Source organism: Lactuca sativa, chromosome 3, assembly GCF_002870075.4.
Source record: "Lactuca sativa cultivar Salinas chromosome 3, Lsat_Salinas_v11, whole genome shotgun sequence".
Lineage (NCBI taxonomy): Eukaryota > Viridiplantae > Streptophyta > Magnoliopsida > Asterales > Asteraceae > Lactuca > Lactuca sativa.
In genome coordinates, this window is record NC_056625.2 from 206,777,490 (window position 1) to 206,799,671 (window position 22,182).

A 22,182-nucleotide genomic window follows, 5' to 3' on the forward strand; every position below is an offset into this window, starting at 1 on the left:
CCATCATCATTTAATCAACAAATGTGGCGTTCTGAAATGAAACTCCAAAACAGATCGAGAATTCTGGAATCGAAGATTTTGTCTAGTTTTTCAAAAGCAGTAGAGCTTCGGTATGCATTCTACGACTTTCCTGAACCTTTCTACCGTAAATAAGTATGTGAGCTCTACTACACATCCTCTGTTGATACCATTGCTCGAACCATCTGTGGAACCATTGGAGATGGTCAATATAGGGTTATTATTGATGTGGAAACCATTCGAATTGCTCTTCGCCTTCCTCTATGTGATAGATACTCTAAAATTCCTTTTAAAGATAGCTGCAAGACTATTCGTGAAAAACTAGGGTATAACTTCAAACTCAAGGGCCTCATTCGTGATCCCAACAAGAATACTCTTCTTCAATGCTTCAATGAAGGATGGAAATATTTAATTGGTGTGATTGGAAAATGTCTTGGTCATAAGACATGAAGTTTGGATCAACTGAATCTCTTTGAGCAAAGAATCTTATATGCCATTATTTACAACAAGAAACCAGATTTTGATCAAATCTTTCTTGATCAGCTGATTGATTGTTGCTCTTGAAACAAGATACAAGTTCATGTTTCCTAACCACGTTGGATTGGGGTGATCTTGTCTCGTGAAGAAGGCTATCTTGAAAGTCATGGGATCATCATTCCCATTCCTGCTCTTTCCTTAAAAATCATCAATGTTGCCCCATCTATTGATGATTTGTCTATTACTGCTAGAACGTGAAAGTGGATTGAAAATCCCTATGTGGTTGAATCCTCAGACTCTGGAGATGATGATGATGCCGATGATGAAGAAGGTAATGATAATGAGAATTCAGAAGTTGGTCATCAAAAGGGAGTTGGTAAAGGAGAAGACACTAATAAAGATGAAATTAATTCGACAGCTGACATGTGAGAAGACTGCACTCAGAATATGAATTCTTCTCCAAGGAAAAACAAGCACATACATTTTTCATATTCTTCCCCTGCTGATGACATTGAACATTGCAGATCAACCCTTCTTATTGGAGATCCTACTGAGCCAATGATCTAGGATGATCCTTTTCCCATGCCATATCCTTCTCCTCAAGCTAATACAGTCCATCAAACTGAAATGGTTCCTCTACATCATCACACATTAATGATGTTGGTTTTCATCAGGGTGACCAAGGAGAAGCCAACTCCAACTTTAAAACTTTTGTGCTTTCCCAACTCTCCTTAATTGCTTAGTTGACTCAGTCAATGAATAAAAGATTGACTAAAGTTGATAGGAATTTGGATATAATGAAGAGACTTATGGCCTTGGATGGCGAAGATGATGATGATATGGTTGTTGATGACACTCCACCAAACTCTCCAGGTGATAACCCTCCTCCACCTCCTCCTCCATCAATAAGCCCTCCTACACGACCTCCTCCACCATCACATCTTCTTCCAAAAACTCCTTTTCCTCCTCCTAACTCTCCTCCCCAATCTGATGTTGCCAAAAGGGGGAGAATTATCAATAGGTTCCTCAACAATTGAAAATGGTTATTACATCTCATCCTGAGATGACTAGAAGGAGTGAAGCTAAAGCTGACTCTCTAGAGATGGATCCTAGTGCTGATAATATGGATGATGATTCTGCTGTTGATCAACCTATTCCAGATGATGTTCTAGATGCTGGTGACCAATCAGAAACTGATGACTATGAAGGGTTTATGGATCATGGTTTCATGCAACAAGCTGTTATTTCTACTGTTCCATTAAACATCATCTATCCTAGTTCTTGTTTTGAGGGGGAGTTTACTCAAAAGGTTCCTCAAGGAACATATTGTGACATTGATTATGATGATGGTGCCCAGCTTAATCGAAGAAAAAGAAAGGCTTCCTTCTCAGGGGGAGCTGTTAACTCTGAAGTTGGAAGTTCCTCTATAGCTAGTGATACTTCAACCCCTCCTCAAAAGAAATACAAGCTCACTTTTGATCTTAGTGAGTTAGCAGAACATGGAGCTTACCTATCAATGAAGTTAAATAGATAATGGAGGGATACAATGATGCTATTCAACATAAGAAAGAAGTTAGAAAACAAGTATTCTTGTCTACAAAACTTGTTCAAGAACTTGTTTCCGTTGATAAAAATGTTGAAGTTCAAAGAACTGATGATCAGGTTAAGAAGATGTTCAGCAACAATGTAGAAAGACAACACATTGTTTCAAATCTTTATGACTGGATTGATAGAAAGAAGTTTGGAGACATTATGACTCGAAGAACCAAGCCTAATCCTAATATCATAGTAAGATACACCAAGCAAGGTCCGAGTCACTAAAACTTCACCTGGTAAGAAAGAAAACTGAGTATGAATACAATGAAGCTGTGTTTTCTCGTGAGCTATTCAAATTCGGCTACGGTGAGTGGATGTAGATTCTTGAAATAATCAACAAGAATAAAAGTGTTCATGCTCAATAAGTGAAGTTGGCAATTCAACAATTTCTCAACAAAGTGAAGAAACTAAACCTGGTACCATCTGTTGGTCAATCAACGAGTTCATCTAGATCAGCCTCATCAGGAAGAACATGCACTCCCATGCAGTCCAAAAATACCAAGTTCCTTCTTCCTTATGGTACCAGAAACATCAATAATGCATTACCAGCTGGTTTTGAACCTGTTCAGTGCATTGGAAGGGCTAGGTCACTATGAGCTGGAAATAGGATAGCGCGTGCTGATATCACTGGAGCTGAATAAAAGACTGGATGAGCTGAAACATGATCAATTCAGATGAGTAAAGTCTGAAATTTTAAAAGACATTAAAAAGTTATACAATGGCTCTTCTAATGAATATGAAGAAGAAGATTATTTTTGACATCATCAGATAGGGGAGATTGTAAGGTCATATCTTATGATTAGATTAGTCACACACATAACATGCTGATCCATCAGCGTCAGTGTCTATAAGTTGAAAGCGCCATCGCCAACTTAACAAGTTCAACAACATCATCTTATAGTTGTTTTATTGTAATCTGTTGTATATAAGGCAGTTAATATATATATATATATATATATATATATATATATATATATATATATAATAGATCAGATCCAGTATCTTAATGATAAGATCGATTCTTAGTATAGATTAGATACAATCCCGTCAATCCAGAGATATACATGTATAGATTAATATATATATATATATATATATATATATATATATATATATATATGTATATACACACACACACACTACATTAGGGCAAACCCTAGTGTAGAGTGGTGGTAATGCTAGTGTTTATGACTTTGTGTCAATTGTCTTAGTGGCAAACCGCATCTTCTTGGTGAAGGCAAAACCTCTTTTCTTGGTGAAAGGAACATTCAGAGTAATTCTTGTGTCATTTATTTTTTATTTCATTCGTACTTGGAGTGTATCCAATCATATTACAAACCTTAAGAAACACATATCCCACAAGAGGATCACAGTTTCAAAATAAGATGCAACTTAAACAACAGTAAATAGAAGAAATTGAAGACATACCCTTGTAGCATTTGTCTTTTGTCTAGCTAGTTGTGCATATGTGTAGTATCCAAAACAAGACTCCTCTCTTGTGGATGCACCCAAGAATCATATCAACAACCCCTAGAAAAATCTTGATATCTATAACACATTAAATATAAAGCCCAAGACGATTAGGGTTTCTATTCGTCGGATGTGGTGTGTGGTGTGATGGTATGCAATGCGTTCATCGAGGCAGATTAGGATTGAGAGAATAGATAGAGGTGAAATTAAATTGCAAAAGAGTACCAGTTCAAGTTCTAATTTTGGCATCCTCTATTTATAGAGGCGGGTTAAGATTCCTTGTAGTATAATTACTTGGTCATTATGTAATTCTCCCTGAGATTTGAAATATTAATCTTTCACTTTAAATTCTTTGATATATGCAAGTTTATATTAATTTCTTAAACACTAATAAATTAACAAACTAGATCCTCAATATTCTTTTTTGTCAAATTGTTCCTTAAATCTATTCTTATGTATAAATAGAAAGGACCTTACTATTAATAGTATAATTACCAAAATTTTGTGATTGTGGCCACTTATTCCAATAGTCCCTCAGTTGTATAAGTCACCAAAAACGTTTGGTCCAATATTGCTAATCATAAAAAGAGAGTGTTCCATCCAATGTAACTACTGTACTCATATGAAATAGTTATAAGATAACCCTAAGATAAGCGATCTAATATTACATTGTCGTACAATATATCTATATGAACCCGGGACACAGAAGTAAGTCAATATCAGTGTTTAAGATTATGTATCTTGATAGTGATTTATGATGACCACATCAAAATGTAATGTTGATCTAACCAACTTAGAGCATAGCCAAGCATTTGATGTCACCAGCGAATCATTGAGGGGCCCAAAGATATTGCTTTTACCATTAGTGCAGAATGAATAAATAAACTTCGACTATATACACCCCGCCTACTCATCATGATATATATGGATGTTCTGTGTATGGATGCCAATTATGGACAACGTTGGTGATAACCAAGGCAAAACAGAATGAAAAACTAATGTCTCATGCATCTTTATTTGAAGAAAATATGATATTATCATCTTAGAGTAACTTGTGACAATTTCCATGAAATAATATCTAAGTGCGAGCTACTCTAGTACTTAATCTCCATTAAGTACTCATGATTATTAGTCGCATATCATGTTATATCCATCACCATGGACAATCTACTAATAATCCATGAAAGTCTTAAATGACTACTTACTTCAAGAAGTAGGACTAATTGTTGAGGTTTAATTAAATTAATTCCTCTTAAGTTGGTTCAAGAAACATGGTAAATGGAACATAGAAAAAAATTAATGCAAATTGTTGTAATCCAACACATTATTAAGTCACCAAAAATAATCACCTAATCAGATAGATTTATACTGTATTAGTTCCAAAATATCAAAATACAAACTAAAACTATTAAGACAAATCACTAGTAAATCTATTGCCTATCGACCAAGTATGACCATCATGCTTCGTCTGTGATAATGGATTGGTGAACAGGTCAACATGGTTCTCTTCTAATGATACTCTTCTCTCTATGATGTCTCCTTTTTTCAACAAACTTTGTGATGTATTTGTACTTTCTAAGTATATAGATTAAGTGTTTATATGATATGGGTTCTTTATTTAAGGTGGTTGCACTCTTGTTATCGTAAAAGATCTCAACAGGATCATCAATATTGGGAACAAAACTGAGATTGTTGATGAACTTCTTCAGCCATATATCCTCCTTTGTAGCTTGATTAGCTGCTATATACTCTGGTTTTGTCATCAAATTTGCCACTATATATTGCTTGGAACTCCTCCAACTCATTGCTCGTCTATTCAATAAGAACACAAATCCCGACTGTGAACAAGAATGGAATCTTTCAGTTTGGAAATTCACATCACTGTAACCCTTTACACTTATCTCTTCCTTACCAGAGTAGAACAAGAACATATCTTTTGTCCTTCTAAGAAACTTGAGAATGTTCTTGACATCAATCCAATGATTTTTTCCATGATTTTCCTGATAACGACTCGACATGCTCAAATCACATGAGACATCATGTCGAGTACATATCTTGACATTGATCAAATAATTATTGACCGGGTTTTCTTGATAACAAATCATCATGCTAAAAGTACATGAGACATCACATCAAGTACGTATCATGGCGTACATGATTGATCATATATCAGAAGCATATAAGATTTAACTCATCCTTTCCAGTTCATCACCAAAACTAGGACACTGAGTTTTACTCAATGTTATGCCACATTTCATAGGCACGAAGCCTTTCATAGAATCTTCCATCTTAAATTTCTTCAAAATCTTATCTAATTATGTAATTTGTAATAATCCAATTAATCACTTAGGTCTATCTCTATAGATCTTTATACCAAGTATGTATGATGTATCTCCCAAGTCCTTCATAGAGAAACATTTCCCAAGCCAAGCATTTACACTTTGAAACATAGGGAAATCATTCTTATAAGTAGTACGTCATCAACATACAATACTGATGGGAATTATGGAAAACATATAAATCCTATGTGTGCATGTAACCCTAAAAATTGATCTATGTTTTCTCTAATTGAACATACAACTTGAACAACAAAATAGAAACCCCATAACACTAGCATATAATAAAAAATAAAAAATTAGGGTTATAATAATCACACCTTAATTGTTATGTAGTAATAACAATGTAAATCCTTATGTTGTTGAAGCCTTGAGAACAAGCGCCGCAAATGTCACGCTTCTAATGGTTCACACCCAAAACTAGCAAAGGAAGATGATTGAGAAGAGAGAAGAGAGGCTCCAAAAACTTGGATAGATCTTCTAAAAACTAGTGGCCGGAAATTCTATAGTTGAAACCCTATTTATAGTACAGTCAGGAAAACCCTAAATAAACCCAAATCCAAGATCATCTTAAACCGGGTAATTATTCACCTTCCTGTTTATCCACCTAGGATAATTCTAGAAGCCCTTAAGCTTCAAGAAACCATCCAACCCATATGGATGGTTCTGGAATTCCTCTTTCTCAACTATTAAACAATTGAATTTTAGTCCATGCACTTTTAATTAATTCCTATGATCCTAAAATTAATTCCAATTAATTTCTGATTAAATATTACTATTTGTTATTAATATATTATTTTCATAATATATTAACAAATAATTTATTTAAATTTATTATCATGTAATAAATCAAACTCTCACTCCAAAAATCATATTGTCTATTTGCTAGTCTTGAGAGCAACCCAAAAGGATTATGCTACTATCAGTATAAGTATATACCAATTATAGTTAGACACCTAATCCAACAGTCTCCCACTTGGATAAGTCTAATAACTATAGTTGCCAGTATAACTTCTAAAACCTATTAGCAAATTGTAGCTCTCAAAGTTGTTGTTGAACTCTGACCTAGTTATTTACGTGTCTTAAGATAAGTGATCAAATATTCCTCCATTCTACTAGATATCGTATATACAGGAGACATGGATTATAATCAATCTCATTCTCCAAGTTTTTGTTTTCCGATTTCTGATTTATGACGACTAAAACTAGACTACCAATTGAACACATCAATTCAGTCTAGGCTTGGCCAAGCACTTTATATGCCATAATCAAATCATCGAGGAGCCCAAAGGTATCGCTTTTTCCCGTTAGGAAAATAGGAACGAATAAACTTTGATTTATATGCTTGCACTATTTACTCATCAAATCATGCACAATAATACGTTTTATAACATAAAGTTACTGATGTGTTTACATATCATCAATGCATATCTGACTTGTAAACAACAACTCATATGTCTCCGTTTCAGGATAGTCTTAATTTGCTACTTACTTCCAAAAGTACGAGCGACTATGGAATTTTGTATAAACAAATTATTTTGGAAGTAAAACATGCAAAGTGAAACACAATAATAAACTATTGAATATAAATAAAACTCTTATTAATTAATCACCATATTAATTAAGACTTTATTCATTGTATGATGTCTCGAGTAATTAACTAAACACTTGAATTAAACATCAGTCATGCCATGTTATAAACAAGGATGCTATGTTTCTCTATGGTCCTTCCTTTGTGAACAGATCGATTGGACACTAATCCGATGATGCTTATTTCATAATTTCAAATTCTAGTCACTATTAAATTTGTTAGAATTCCAACCTTACACGCATCGATCTTTTTCAATCTCGAGGCTTCAAATTCACAGAGACTAAGACAACGATATTAAAAAATGTTTTATTGGAACTTTGTTACTAAAAACAATTTCATGGAAACAAAGTCTCAAATTCAAGGCACACTCCTTGAACAACTTCCTTGAATTAAAGGTTCTAACTCACATGTAAATTTTAATAATCAAGTCCCTTTATGGAAATGTTTCCATATTCCTATATGACTATCAATTCTGATCAAGAATCATCTTAATCCAAAACATGTCACTATGGTCCTTCCAAACAACACTATACTTCCAACTGCACACAAGCGGCCAATCCTTTGGCATAACCTTAGTATGTTCTTGACAGTTGCTCAACTTTAGTCACACATGATTCTAGTCTTTTTTCCTTCTCAATGCCTTAGGCATTTGGAAAAATCAGAACAAGTGAATATTATAACATATGAAAACAATCCTATATATAAAGCATATGAGACTTGATTCATTATGTCTTACATAAAGACCTGATATCTGATCAGTCTCTTGCTATAATATTTTCTAGAGTAAATTACTGAAATCGTCCCTACGGTTTGGTCAAAATTGCACATTTGGTCCTTAACTTTTTTTTGCACTCGGATCGTCCTTATGGTTTGATTTTGTTGCGTTTTTCATCCCTATGGTTTTGTCAAAATTGCACTTTATGTATGTAAGGGACGAAAAATGCAAAAAATAAACCATAGGGATGATCCAAGTGCAAAAAAAAAAGTTAGGGACCAAAAATGCAATTTTGATCAAACCATAGGGACAATTTCTATAATTTACTCTATTTTCCATATATCGAATTTCCTATGTTGAACCATTTCAACACGATATTCATATATGTCCATGACAAAGTTCTATAAAACCCATCAATCTAAACTTTTAGATTTGAAACGAAGTATGAATGCCCTCTCCCTAAAGCCTTTCTATAGCGAAACAATTTCTAAACATTGCAATTCGCAAATTTGTAGACTTTATTTCCTACAAATAGCATTGCCACTTGCAAAATTTAGCATAAAATTATGATCCCATTACCTTAACAATTATGCACCCACTAGCTTTGACACGTATCCAGAAACTAACTGGACTCCTAGAAATCAATACTCTTGACTTTCTTACTAAAGTGCATATTTCTGGTATGCGCTGCTTCGATAAGTCTTCAACTAGATTTCTCAAGCTTTTATACCTTTCATTAGATAGTATATGTGTGTGTGTGTTTAAACACTTTTAGAACTTATAACGATATGTCCTGAAGGTTCAAACAACTCCTTGCCATTTCTTACAATTCGAACTATGAAAAGGGATGCCATAATTGTATTACGAATTTGAGAACGCAATTAACAGAACCACTAACCATAATGATATTTATCAGATCTTTAAAATATACTAGTGAAAGTGTATCCTCATAATCATTCTCATGAATTAGAGTGAATCCTTTTTCCACCCAGATTTTATGGTGTACATGTTCTGATCCATGTGAATCTACCATTTCTAGCCTACAATCCAAAGATAAGGTTCAGTACAAAACCAAATTCCAATTTAGCTTCCCTTTGATGGACTAAACTTTACCTATTCTTAATTTCTTTCCTTCTGGTAGTACAAGGGCCTACCAGTGCTACCATGTTGTTAAGCAACTCACCCATATTGATCAATGCACTTTCATTGACCAACATGCTTTTCCTTGGCAGTCAAATGAGAACCACATAATGATGCGTATTGAGCATTCTAACACTCCTAATGTGTACATGCAACCCTAAATACCTTTGATCTATGTTTTTCCCTATTATACATGTAAACTTTCATTTTCCAAGGTATTACCCTAGCAAGCATACAAAACTTTGATACTTGGGTAATAAAACAAGTTAGATATCATACCTTTTGTTGTAGCTTGTTGCTTGGAGCTTTAAAATCCTAGCACCAATAGTGTGAATGCCTCAAGTGGAATCACAAATCACCACTAACACTTGGAGACTTGGAAGAGGACTCTCTACCTCACAAAAATCAGCCACACTCTTGCAAAGACTCTATGTACCAATTTCTTGAACCAAAGGGCTTGTTATATAGTGTGGTTACATTAGGGTTATACCATGTAAACCCTAATGTGCATGACTTTCCACATTCCTCATGATCCATGGGTTTTAACCTCCATGGAGTATCCATGGGTCACCACATGGGTTAATCCCAACACAAGGAATCATGGATCATTAGCCCACATTATAAGAATGAATGATTTACACAATCAATCCCTATATATTTAATTAGTCTCTTTTGACCACAAAATTAATTCCAAATTAATTCTTTATCAATACTCATTAAATAATATGATTTCATATTAATATATTATAACTTATAATATATTAATAAATCATACATATCATCTTCTCAAAAGTCTAAATTGTTCCAGTGAAGTGCAACCCAAATAGACCATGCTAAATCGTGTCAAGTACATACCGAATATAGTTATGGACTTAGACACCTTATCCAACAGTCTCCCACTTGGATAAGTCTAATAACTATAGTTGCAAGTATGACTTCAGGAGCCGACTAGCAATCGTAGCTCTTAAAACTTGATGAACTAAGACGCGCCATTTTAGACAAGTGATCATATAATCCTCTGTTCTTAAGATATCAGCCAGACAAATACATGAAACAACGTCATACTTATTGTCCAACAGTTTTTTTTCCCGATTTACGATTTGTTTGACATAGAACTTAATCAAACACATAAATTGAGTTCTGATCGGGCCCGACACATAAGTCAAAACAAAATCATTGAGGGGCCCAAGATATCGCTTTTAATCCTCTAAGGACTAAAATGAACATATAAACTTCGACTCATATGCTTGTACTAACTATTCGCCATATCATACACAACAACACGTTTTATAACATCAAGTTACTGATGCATTTTCGTACTATCAATTCACAACCAACTCATAGTCAACAACTCATATCTCTTGGTTTGAAGACTTACATGATATTATCTTCTCACAAACACTCGAGATAAATTACATGAAGTGATACAAGTGAGCATGGGTTTGTTCCAATACTCATAACTTATGAACACTTACGAATGTCATAGCAATCTCTAACCATTTCAGACAATCTATAAGCCAAACTCATAAAAGTCTTGATTCAATACCTACTTCCAAAGTATGATTGACTCTGGATTCTTTGAATAATCTTATTATTCTGGAAGTCAAAACATGAAAAACTGAAACAATAGTAAATAATTGACACAAGATAGTAATTGTACTCATAAATAAACAATAGCTTTTATTTAATCATCAAATGTCAATTACATTTTATCTATTACAATTTTTAGAAATAACTACCTAATAATTAAAACTAATACCATTGATATGTGCATAATTAGTTCATATTAAGTATACATTTTTACTCATTTATTAGCTAAATTATTGCATATTATGGACAAAAGGTACTTAAAAGTGTTAAATTATGTTTTTCAGTCCAAATATGAAGCTCGGAAGCGAAAGGAAGCGGGACAAACTGTTAGAAGATCGAGAATGGAATAAAGAAGAAAAAAACATTAAAAATGGCACCTACTCGGCGAGTCAGATCGACTACTCGGCGAGTCCAATCGAAGAATCGAGAAGATAATGACTCGAGATCACAGAGAGTTATCACAATACGGGGAATGTGAGAGGGACTCGACGAGTCGATTCGTATATTTAAAGATAATTCCACAGATCGATAGGGGAGAGTTCTGGGACGATTCAGAAGTACTTTGCTACGATTGAGAAGCCAGAGAAACCCTAGAAGACGACGAAAGGAGCTAGAATTCAATTCTGGAGAGTAATTGAGGCAAAATTTCATCATTCCATTTATTCTTTTGTTTTATCATTATGATTAAGCAATTTGAATTTGTTTGTTTGCTGTTACTTACTTCAATTATGAGCTAAAACCTTTAGACTTCTGTTTGGGGATACAAAGTTGACAATATGGTTTTATTGATTGGTAGGATTAATTCCAAGTTGGTGAATTTTTGTTATTTTAGCTTGCTAAAGAACCTTGTGTGTGAATAATAATTAATTTTTTGTTAATAGGAAGATAATTGATTAGCATGAACATCTATTGATTATTGACCTCATATGCTATGTGATCACTATGCTATATGTCTAGGATTAATGAATATGAAACTAGAATTAATAAGAAAATTGAGTAAATTCATGTGCAAGCTTGTAAGATGACCATCAAACAAGGAGTTAATTAAAAGAATAAATTAGTTAACTATTGCAAGTCTAACTTAACCCGAATAATTAATCTAGTGAATATAGTTAAATTAGACAATTGGCCACTGTTTAAGTTAGTTTAATTGCTAAGGATTAGGGTAGTGAACACGAATCTAATCACTTGAATCGGTAACCAACGAAAGAATTAATCCATTGCACCATTACCTTGAAATCAACCATAGAGTTAACGAAGTTGAACTAAACAGAAGTTCCTTTTCAATTATTGAATCTAGTTAAGTTGTTATTTTCTCGTCTTAAATTAGTAATAGTTAGTAAGTTTCTAGTCTTGTAAAACTAGAGAAAACCCCTACTTCTTAATTAACTTAGATAAAATTAGTTTTTAATTTAATTTGTCGTTCCCTGTGATCGATACCCTACTTATTTAGCTATACCACAATTGATAGGTTCACTGCCTTTTGTGTGTTATTTGATAATTAAAAGTAGGTTTAAAACTAAGTGAGTCTACACACATCAAGTTTTTGGCGCCGTTGCCGGGGAACGGTTCTAAAATTAATATTAAATTCTAGTTTAATCGATCCTTTGTGTGGGATTTATCTTACACAAAGTTATTTACAAAGTAATTCAGTAAGTAGAATTAGTTTATAAAAAATTCGTTTTTTTAGAATAACTAGAAATTTTCTTTTCTGTTTTTGCCTTGAACTCGCCGAGTGCCCTCGTGCCGACTCGGCGAGTACATCGCTGTTTCAGTCTTTATTTTTTATTTCGTTTTTGTTCTTTTTATGCGTTCTGTTTCTTTTGTTTTGTTGTTTATAGTTGTTTCATGACCCGAGGATCTGATACACCTCTGGTCCCTCCTTTGGAAGACCCAGAATCCGCACTAAGAAAAAGCAAAGGAAAAGCCGTTGGAGAAACCACATCTTCAAAGAACTCACCACTCAAAAACTTAAAAATCCGTTTTCAGCAAGAAGAAGAGCAGCAAATCAGGAGCATCCAGTGCCTCGTTGACAGTTGAAGAACCAATTCAAGAAGATACCGAGTACGAGACCGAGGAAGAAGAAGAGCATACTTACGAGCACGAAACCGATTTCGAAGAAGAGTTAGCTATCACAATGGCTAACATTGATGAAGTCCCCATGGGGGAATGGAAGAAAAGGATGCGTGATGACACCGGGCCGAGGCTTTTGCAACCCGCAATTCCCGCGACCGCTACATTCGAACTAAAAGGCCATATTCTCGCCCAACTCAAGGAGATTCCTTTTTACGGGAAGGATGACGAAGACACTTACAAGCACTTGGACGAAGTGAATGATGTGGCCGATTACTTCAACGTCCAGAATGTTCCACGCGAGACCCAGCTTCTTCGCATGCTTCCTGTCACATTTAAAGGAGCTGCAAAAGATTGGTTAAAGTCACTTCCTCCCGGATCGGTCACCACATGGGCCAAGATGAAAGAAGAATTCATAGACCATTTCTGCCCGCCCTCCAAGATAGCCAAGCTAAAGAAAGCCATTGCCAACTTCGAGCAACAACCCGGAGAATCTCTTTATGAAGCTTGGGAAAGATACAAGAGCCTACTTAGAAATTGCCCACACCATGACCTTAATAGCCAACAAGAGGTCTCCATCTTCTATGATGGAGTTAATGTCACCACAAGGCAATTGCTTGATTCTCAAGGCCCGCTCACAAAGAAGGCACCCCCGGTAATTAAAGAATTAATTGAAGAATTCTCTAAACACTCTAGAGAATACCACAATCCGAGAAACGAAGTAAGTCGGGGAGTAGTAAACGCGGCAAATGATAGCATGGCGGCGGTGATAGCTTAGCTTGATAGTCTAGATCGAAGAATGACAAAAATGGATCAAGCAATCCATGCTATTAGGGTAGGATGCGAAAATTGTAGAGGGCCCCATCTCACAAAGGATTGTGATTTGGATGAGAATGGAAATAAGAAAGCTCACGTCTTTTATTCAAGTGGTGATCGATATGATGAAAATTGGCGGAAACCTAAGAAGGATTGGCTACCATACGAGGAGTATAAGAAGGCAAAGGAGGAGAAATACAAGCAGAAGGAGAGGGGACTTTACCAAAAGGAAGAACCGGTAGAAAAGAAAGCCGATTTAGAAGAGTTATTCACTAGATTCATAGCCGCGTCCGAAAAAAGACACAGTGATCATGATGCTGCCATACACGAGACCAGAAACATGCTTAGGAATCAGCAAGCATCAATTCTCAACATTGAGAAACAGCTGGGGCAGCTTGCGCATTAAGTGAATGATAGAAGACCGGGTCAACTTCCGAGTAACACCGAACCCAATCCAAGAATGGAGAATGTAAGTGTAATAACCTCCAGCAGTGAAGAAACATTCACAGAAGAACTGAAAATATCCAAGAAGAAGGCAGAAAAGGAAGAAGAATCGAATCCAGCAAAACCCGATCCGACTCGCTGAGTCACTCCAATGGACTCGACGAGTCTATACGTAAATAATAAAACTGCCAGTACTTTGAAGCCTTATAATCCTCCTCTGCCATACCCAATCAAAGCCATGCCTGTAGAAAAAGTAAAAGCATACAGAACCTTCATGGAGCATGTTAAAGCTTTACAAGTCAATATGCCATTTATGGAAACAATGCTCCAAACACCTAAATACTTCAACTTGCTTAAAAGCCTTTTTGCTGCTAGGAAGGATTTGGCTGAAGTCGCGGAAATATTGATGAATGAGCTGCCTGAAAAGAAGAGTGATCCGGGAAATATGGTGATTCCGTGCCAATTTGGTAATGAAGTTTCCACTCGAGCATTAGCTGATTCGGGGGCAAGCATCAATTTGATGCCTTTGTCATTCTTTATGAAGTTGAATTTACCAGAACCAAGGCCGGTGAATATGAAGATCCATTTGGCGGACAAGACGATAATTCATCCACAAGGCGTTTGTGAGGACCTCCTAATAAAAGTGGACAAGTTTATTTTCCCAGTAGACTTCGTGGTAGTTGATATGAAAGAAGACCCCAAAATTCCAATTATTTTGGGGAGATCATTCTTGAACACCGCGTGTGCTTTAATTGATATATGTGAGTCTACATTGACATTGAGAGTGGGTGATGAGTCGGTGATGTTTAAAGCTATTCCAGAAGCCAAGCGAGAAGAAGAAAAGAGAGAAGAAATCTCATTTATCCAATTGGATGATGAGATATTACAAAAAGAGCTTGAAATTTTGCTAAAAGAAGATCCAAGCAAGTTTTTGCTACACTCTGAAGAAGGTGGAGATGCTAGCAAGGACTTGGAGGAGTTAGAAAAGCTACTGGAAGGAGCCAACTTAGAAAACACTCCAGAATTGATGGAACCCGATCAGACTCGCCGAGTCACCTTAATGGACTCGACGAGTCCAATCGAATTTGATAAAAACTTGGCCAATGTTGATCTGTTTGTTGATAGTTCTCCACATACCCTGGATTTAGTTACTATCTATGATTCTTTGGAATAACAAACAACAGAAGAAGGAAAAGGAATGGAAGTCCAAGACGCCGAGGTGGCATGCCTTGATACAATTCCATTTGGAGAAGGGTTGAACACAGAAAAGGATGAAGACATAAAGGGAAGAAGGGTGGAAGCTGATCGACCATTCACTACTAAACCTAAAGCACGAACCATTATAAAATATGAAGTGATTAAATTTAAAGAGAAGGAGGTACAAGAGAAGGTAAAGAAGAATGGGTTAAAAAAGAAAAAGAGAAAAAGAGAAGCCCAAGCAGCTGAGGAGGATGCTGTGAAAAAGAAAAGAGATGAATTGAAAAGGGCTTACAAGAAAAAGATTCACGCTTACAAGACCAAGTATAAACCACAAAAAGTTAGGCGTGCATTCCCGATACTTGAAGATGATGAAACGTAGATGGGAAGGAGTCTAGCTAATGACTCCTTAAAAAGAAGCGCTTGGCGGGAGGCAACCCGTTATATAGAGTTTGCTTTCTTTTACTTTTTAGTTCTTTTTAGTTCTTTTTAGTTTTTTTTTTAATTTTTCCTTCGTTTTTAAAATTTTAATCTTCCAAATCATCAGACATGTCTGCTTGAGAGTGTGCATAGTTTAAGTGTGGGGTGAAATGATTTTAAATAAATAACAGAATTTTGAAATTATGATTTTTTGCAAGAAGACTCGCCGAGTTAGACCACGACTCGACGAGTCCATTATGGATCTCAGAAAAAGTTTAAGTATGCGACCAGACTCGCCGAGTCTGACCGTGACTCGACGAGTCGGTATTATTTACAGAAAAAAAATAATTTCGAAATTATTTTTACAACCGGTAACTAGGGTTTTAACCCTAAGAATCAGTTTTCACATACATACTCGCCGGGTGCCCCTCTCTAACTTCCTCTCAAGCATTCATATTTTTTTTCTTCAAGTTTTCTTCCAATCTCTCAAGTTCAAACTCAAAAGGTAACAAATTTCTTCTTGATTTCTGTTAAGAACGTGATTATAAGGCCATCTATGGTAGCAATTGCATGAAAAACCCGTTTTTGAAAAGTAATGAATTTCTAGGGTTTTGATTTTTCATGATTTTTGTTGTTTTGAACGTTTATTTTGGCCTTAATACCTTAATAGTAAGTGCATAGACAAAACCCTTGACAAAATTTCCAGGTTTCATGGCCTAATTTGCATCGACCCGTCGACTGACTCGTGCAGTATGCGCGACTCGCCGAGTCGTACCTGGACTCGACGAGTCGAGTCGGGGAACATATGCGAGGTGTTTTTAATGATATTCTGTGTTTTCTAGGTTTTGTGTATTTGTTTTGCAGAAATCATGTTCAGAAGGGGGCAAAGTTCCAGTGGCCACCAAGGGGATTTTCCGTGGCTAAACTTCCCACAAATCGAGTCCGCTTCGACATTGCGGAAATGGAAGAAGAAGCTGGGTGATATCAAGAAGAAAGAGGTCTATGTGGCCAACCGGATAGATTGGGAATGGCTGCAGAATGTTCGTTATGAGGAGGAGTTAGCTCCTTATCTTGTGAAGGAGTTTCATCATGATGGCGAAACAATGGTTTGTGATGGGTGGAGCCGGGTCTTCCGTATTCAAGAGCCGGTTTGTTTGGAGCTTTGTTTGGAGTTTTTTTCCACGGTATCTTTCACCGGGGGAGTGGATGCTTATCACCCGTCCAACTTCAGTTTCTGTCTTGGGGGAGAGTTTCATCAATGCTCAGTGGTGGATCTTGCATGCCGATTAGGGGTTTATGACCAGCCCTTGGTCTCAACACCCATCTTTCGGGCCTTTTTGGCACAAGCACATATGGTATTTCCCGAAGGAGTTACAAGTGCGGGCTGGTGGAATACCATTGGTAATAAAGTTTATATTCCAAAGTCGGCGCAAGAAGGGAGCATTCGATCCCCAACACATCGCCTCATTCATCGCCTCATTTCATCCACCATCAATCAACGAAAGGATGATGACAAGGTTTCCAACCTTGACGTTTTCTATTTATGGAGCATCATTACACCCGGCGTTTTTTGCAACATTCCTTGGTGTCTAGCTTCATATCTCTCGGAGGGTGCGGTCAAGGATCGCAAAACTTCCCGAATTAATGGTGGGATGTTTGTCACCCGGTTAGCTAATTCGTTCGGGTTGATGAACCGCGGTGCGTGGAACTTCATGACGTTGATCCCTACACCTCCGTTCAATCCAATTCTTTTCCGGAGAGCGAGGATTATTGAAGATTATGGTGGTGGCCACTATGCCATCCTGAATGATGATCTGATTGTTGGTCCCGAAGCACCGAGGAGGAGGGTTCGTTCAAGGAGAGAGCGGGATATTGAGGAGGAGCCGCCGGTGATTCCGGTTGAGAATGAAGATGTACCAATGGATTGGTACAATGTGGAGATGAGACGACTACAGGATCAAATGGCACGGGGCTTGAATTTTAGCAACCAATCTCATATCCGACTTTTTGACCACTTTAACATTCCATACATTGATGGTGGTAACTTTCCATATAGTCCATCATGGGAAGAAGTGATAAGTGCAAGAAGAAGTGGTGCTGGAGGAAGTGGAGTAGGGCTTGATGATGATGAGGAGGAGGATTGATTTTTTTTTTATGCATTTTTATTGAACAATTTTTAAATTTGTGTTTGTTTTTTTATTTGGTTTGTTTGATGTTTTTTAAAACTTGCTTTTGATGTTTAATTGATGTTTGATGCTTTGACAATTTTTCAGAATTGAATTAGGAGTGCTAGCTTCAAAAAGGGTTTAGAGTTATAGAATCAAAGTGAGAAAGAGAGTCAAGAAAGGAGGAGCGTTAGAGTTAAAGTATTGAGTCCGGTCCTTAGAGATGCTGGCTAGGGAGTCTAGAAGTGAATAGAAAGTATAGAGAGATATTTGGAAGCTGGATCAGATGCAGAATTATATTATTTTCATTCAGTGACCAACTCGTCGAGTGCACTAAACTGACTCGACGAGTCTGGTATATACTCGACGAGTCGTTTGGTTTCATATCGAAGGGGCTGCTGATTTGATGCTGATTAGAGTGCCACTTGACTATATATTCTTTCCATATTTGTTCTTGAAGATCTTACACTGTTATCCGCGTATTTGGAGTGACCCACACGAGACGAGACACCCAAGGCATGGATACCATGTCTAAAGTCAATTGAAGTTGGAGCTGAAAAGGAAGTGATCAACCTATCCACTGCTATCCCAGGGGAGTTTGTCCCAATTCCCTCTTTAGTTTTTTTATGTTTTTGTCTTACATAATATGCAATGAGGGCATTGCATCAAATAAGTGTGGGGTAGGGGGTTGGTTACATATTAGAAAATTTAGAGTCTTAATTTAGGCTAATTTTAAAATTTTGCATACCAAAAGTATTACTTAGGATCTAAATTAGAAAATTTTGGTAAAAGTAAAATTAGGACTCCATGTTAGAGTTGTGTTGATGATTGCATGAAAACCCAAATGTTTAGTTGAGCCTATATACGTTCTAGAGCATTTGTGGCTTCCTTATTCTAGTGAAATCATGGGACAAAAACACGACCCTGCTCGGCCCGAGGGATGCAATATGTTTAGCAGCCTAAACTTGAAATGTATCCAGGAAGATTGTTATCATTAGCCAATAATGGTTGAGGTTGAGCGCCCCTGCTTAAGCATGTAGGGATTTGAGTGAAAAAAAAAGAGGTACATGTTAAAAAAAAAAAAGAGAATTACAAGAGAAATTGTATGAATTTTGGAGCAATTAAAGTGAAGATCAAAAGATCAAAATTCCAAGAAATCCAAAAAATCGAAGATACCCGAAAATCAAACAATAAAGGTGGTGAATTCAAAGAGATCAAAGCAAATATCAAAGAAGAGATGAATTCAAAAGAGCTCCATAGTGGTATCAAAAACTTGTAATTTTAGATTATGTATGCTCGGGTTGCCCAATTAAAAAACACCTTGAGGGTAAGAGGTTTTCTGCGGATGGATTCGGAGGGTTGCATAAAATGAGCATAGTTCGGGATGAGTGGGCAAATGTTTATGAGGATTGTGAGTATTTAGAGTATGGGAGGTCTTTAGGAAAAATTTTAGACACAAATGCATGCGTTGCGGTCTTGGCATAATGGCTGGGTTAGATTGGAGTTGTTAAATATGATTCTAATATGTTTAAAATTCAGTTTTGCTTGGGTGCAAGCAAAAGACAAGTGTGGGGTATTTTGATATGTGCATAATTAGTTCATATTAAGTATACATTTTTACTTATTTATTAGCTAAATTATTGCATATTATGGACAAAAGGTACTTAAAAGTGTTAAATTATGTTTTTCAGTCCAAAGATGAAGCTCGGAAGCGAAAGGAAGCGGGAGAAACTGTTAGAAGATCGAGAATGGAATAAAGAAGAAAAAAACATTAAAAATGGCACCTACTCGGCGAGTCAGATCGACTACTCGGCGAGTCGAATCGAAGAATCGAGAAGATAATGACTCGGGATCCCAGAGAGTTATCACAATACGGGGAATGTGAGAGGGACTCGACGAGTCACCACATGACTCGACAAGTCGATTCGTATATTTAAAGATAATTCCACAGATCGATAGGGGAGAGTTCTGGGACGATTCAGAAGTACTTTGCTACGATTGAGAAGTCAGAGAAACCCTAGAAGACGACGAAAGGAGCTAGAATTCAATTCTGGAGAGTAATTGAGGCAAAATTTCATCATTCCATTTATTCTTTTGTTTTATCATAATGATTAAGCAATTTGACTTTGTTTGTTTGCTGTTACTTACTTCAATTATGAGCTAAAACCTTTAGACTTCTGTTCGGGGATACAAAGTTGACAATATGGTTTGATTGATTGGTAGGATTAATTCCAAGTTGGTGATTTTTTGTTATTTTAGCTTGCTAAAGAACCTTGTGTGTGAATAATAATTAATTTTCTGTTAATAGGAAGATAATTGATTAGCATGAACATCTATTGATTATTGACCTCATATGCTATGTGATCACTATGCTATATGTCTAGGATTAATGAATATGAAACTAGAATTAATAAGAAAATTGAGTAAATTCATGTGCAAGCTTGTAAGATGACCATAAAACAAGGAGTTAATTAAAAGAATAAATTAGTTAACTATTGCAAGTCTAACTTAACCCGAATAATTAATCTAGTGAATATAATTAAATTAGACAATTGGCCACTGTTTAAGTTAGTTTAATTGCTAAGGATTAGGGTAGTGAACACGAATCTAATCACTTGAATCGGTAACCAACGAAAGAATTAATCCATTGCACCATTACCTTGAAATCAACCATAGAGTTAACCAAGTTGAACTAAACAGAAGTTCCTTTTCAATTATTGAATCTAGTTAAGTCGTTATTTTCTAGTCTTAAATTAGTAATAGTTAGTAAGTTTCTAGTCTTGTAAAACTAGAGAAAACCCCTACTTCATAATTAACTTAGATAAAATTAGTTTTTAATTTAATATGTCGTTCCCTGTGATCGATACCCTGCTTATTTAGCTATACCACAATTGATAGGTTCACTGCCTTTTGTGTGTTATTTGATAATTAAAAGTAGGTTTAAAACTAAGTGAGTCTACACACATCACCATCTTTCAGTCCGATGCATATTACATGCTTCAAATGCTTAACCCTATTCAGTCCCTTAGTAAGGGGATCTGCTGGGTTCTCTTCTGACGATACCCTCTTTGCTACGAGGAGTCATTCTTCTATCTTGTGTCTTATGAAGTGATATTTTTTGCCAATATGCCTGGATCTGCCATGATCCCTTGGTTCCTTGGCTAAGGTAACCGCACTGTCACTGTCATAGAAAATATCCATAGGCTCCATTATAGCTGGTGCAATTCCAAGGTCTCCAATGAAGTTCTTTAGCCATATCGCCTCCTTCGCCACTTCACTTGCTGTTATGTACTTTGATTCGCATGTTGAATTAGCTACGGTCTCCTGTTTGGAACTTTTCCAGGTAACTGCTTCTCCATTCAGGGTAAATACCCAGCTTGACTGAGAGCGGAAATTATATTTGTCGGTTTGAAAGCTGGCGTCACTATACCCTGCCACTCTCAAGTCATTGCACCCACCGTGGACAGGAAACCAGTCCTTAGTCCTTCGTAGGTACTTAAGAATATTCTTTACCACAGTCTAGTGAACCTTGCTAGGATTCCCTTGATATTTTCTTACCATGCTTAAAGCGAAAGCCACATCAGGGCGAGTACAAGTCATAGCCTATATGATCGATCCAACATCGAAAGCATATGGTAATCGACTCATCTCAGCTATCTCAGACTCTGTACTCGGACTCTGAGTTTTACTCAGTTTGACATTGCTCTGGATCGGTAAATCACCTTTGTTGGAATTCTACATGTTGAATCTCTTTAACACCTTGTCAAAGTAGGTACTTCGACTAAGTCCAATTATTCTATTACTCCAGTCTCTCAATATCCTTATACCTAGGTTATAGGCAGCTTCTCCAAGGTCCTTCATAGCGAACAACTTCCAAAGCCAGGATTTCACCTCCTGTAAGGTAGGAATGTCATTTCCTATGAGTAGTATGTCATCCACATACAGTACCAAAAAGCTAACTATACTCCGACTAGCTCTGACATATATACAAGACCTATCATCGTTTCTCGAAAAGCCAAACTCTTTGACTTTCTCATCAAAACAAAGATTCCATCTACGAGATGCTTGTTTCATTCCATAAATGGATTTCTCAAGCTTACACACTCTATTAGGGTACTTTGCATTGACAAAACC

The 22,182-nt window shown here is 36.3% G+C and overlaps 1 non-coding gene across 1 annotated transcript; it reads right to left on the reverse strand.

The window, feature by feature from the left end:
- Positions 1-13,454: 13,454 nt before the first annotated feature.
- Positions 13,455-13,561, reverse strand: LOC111893592 (small nucleolar RNA R71). Its single transcript, XR_002850913.2, has one exon. It is a non-coding gene; the product is annotated as a small nucleolar RNA R71 (small nucleolar RNA).
- Between the last annotated feature and the right edge of the window lie 8,621 nt (positions 13,562-22,182).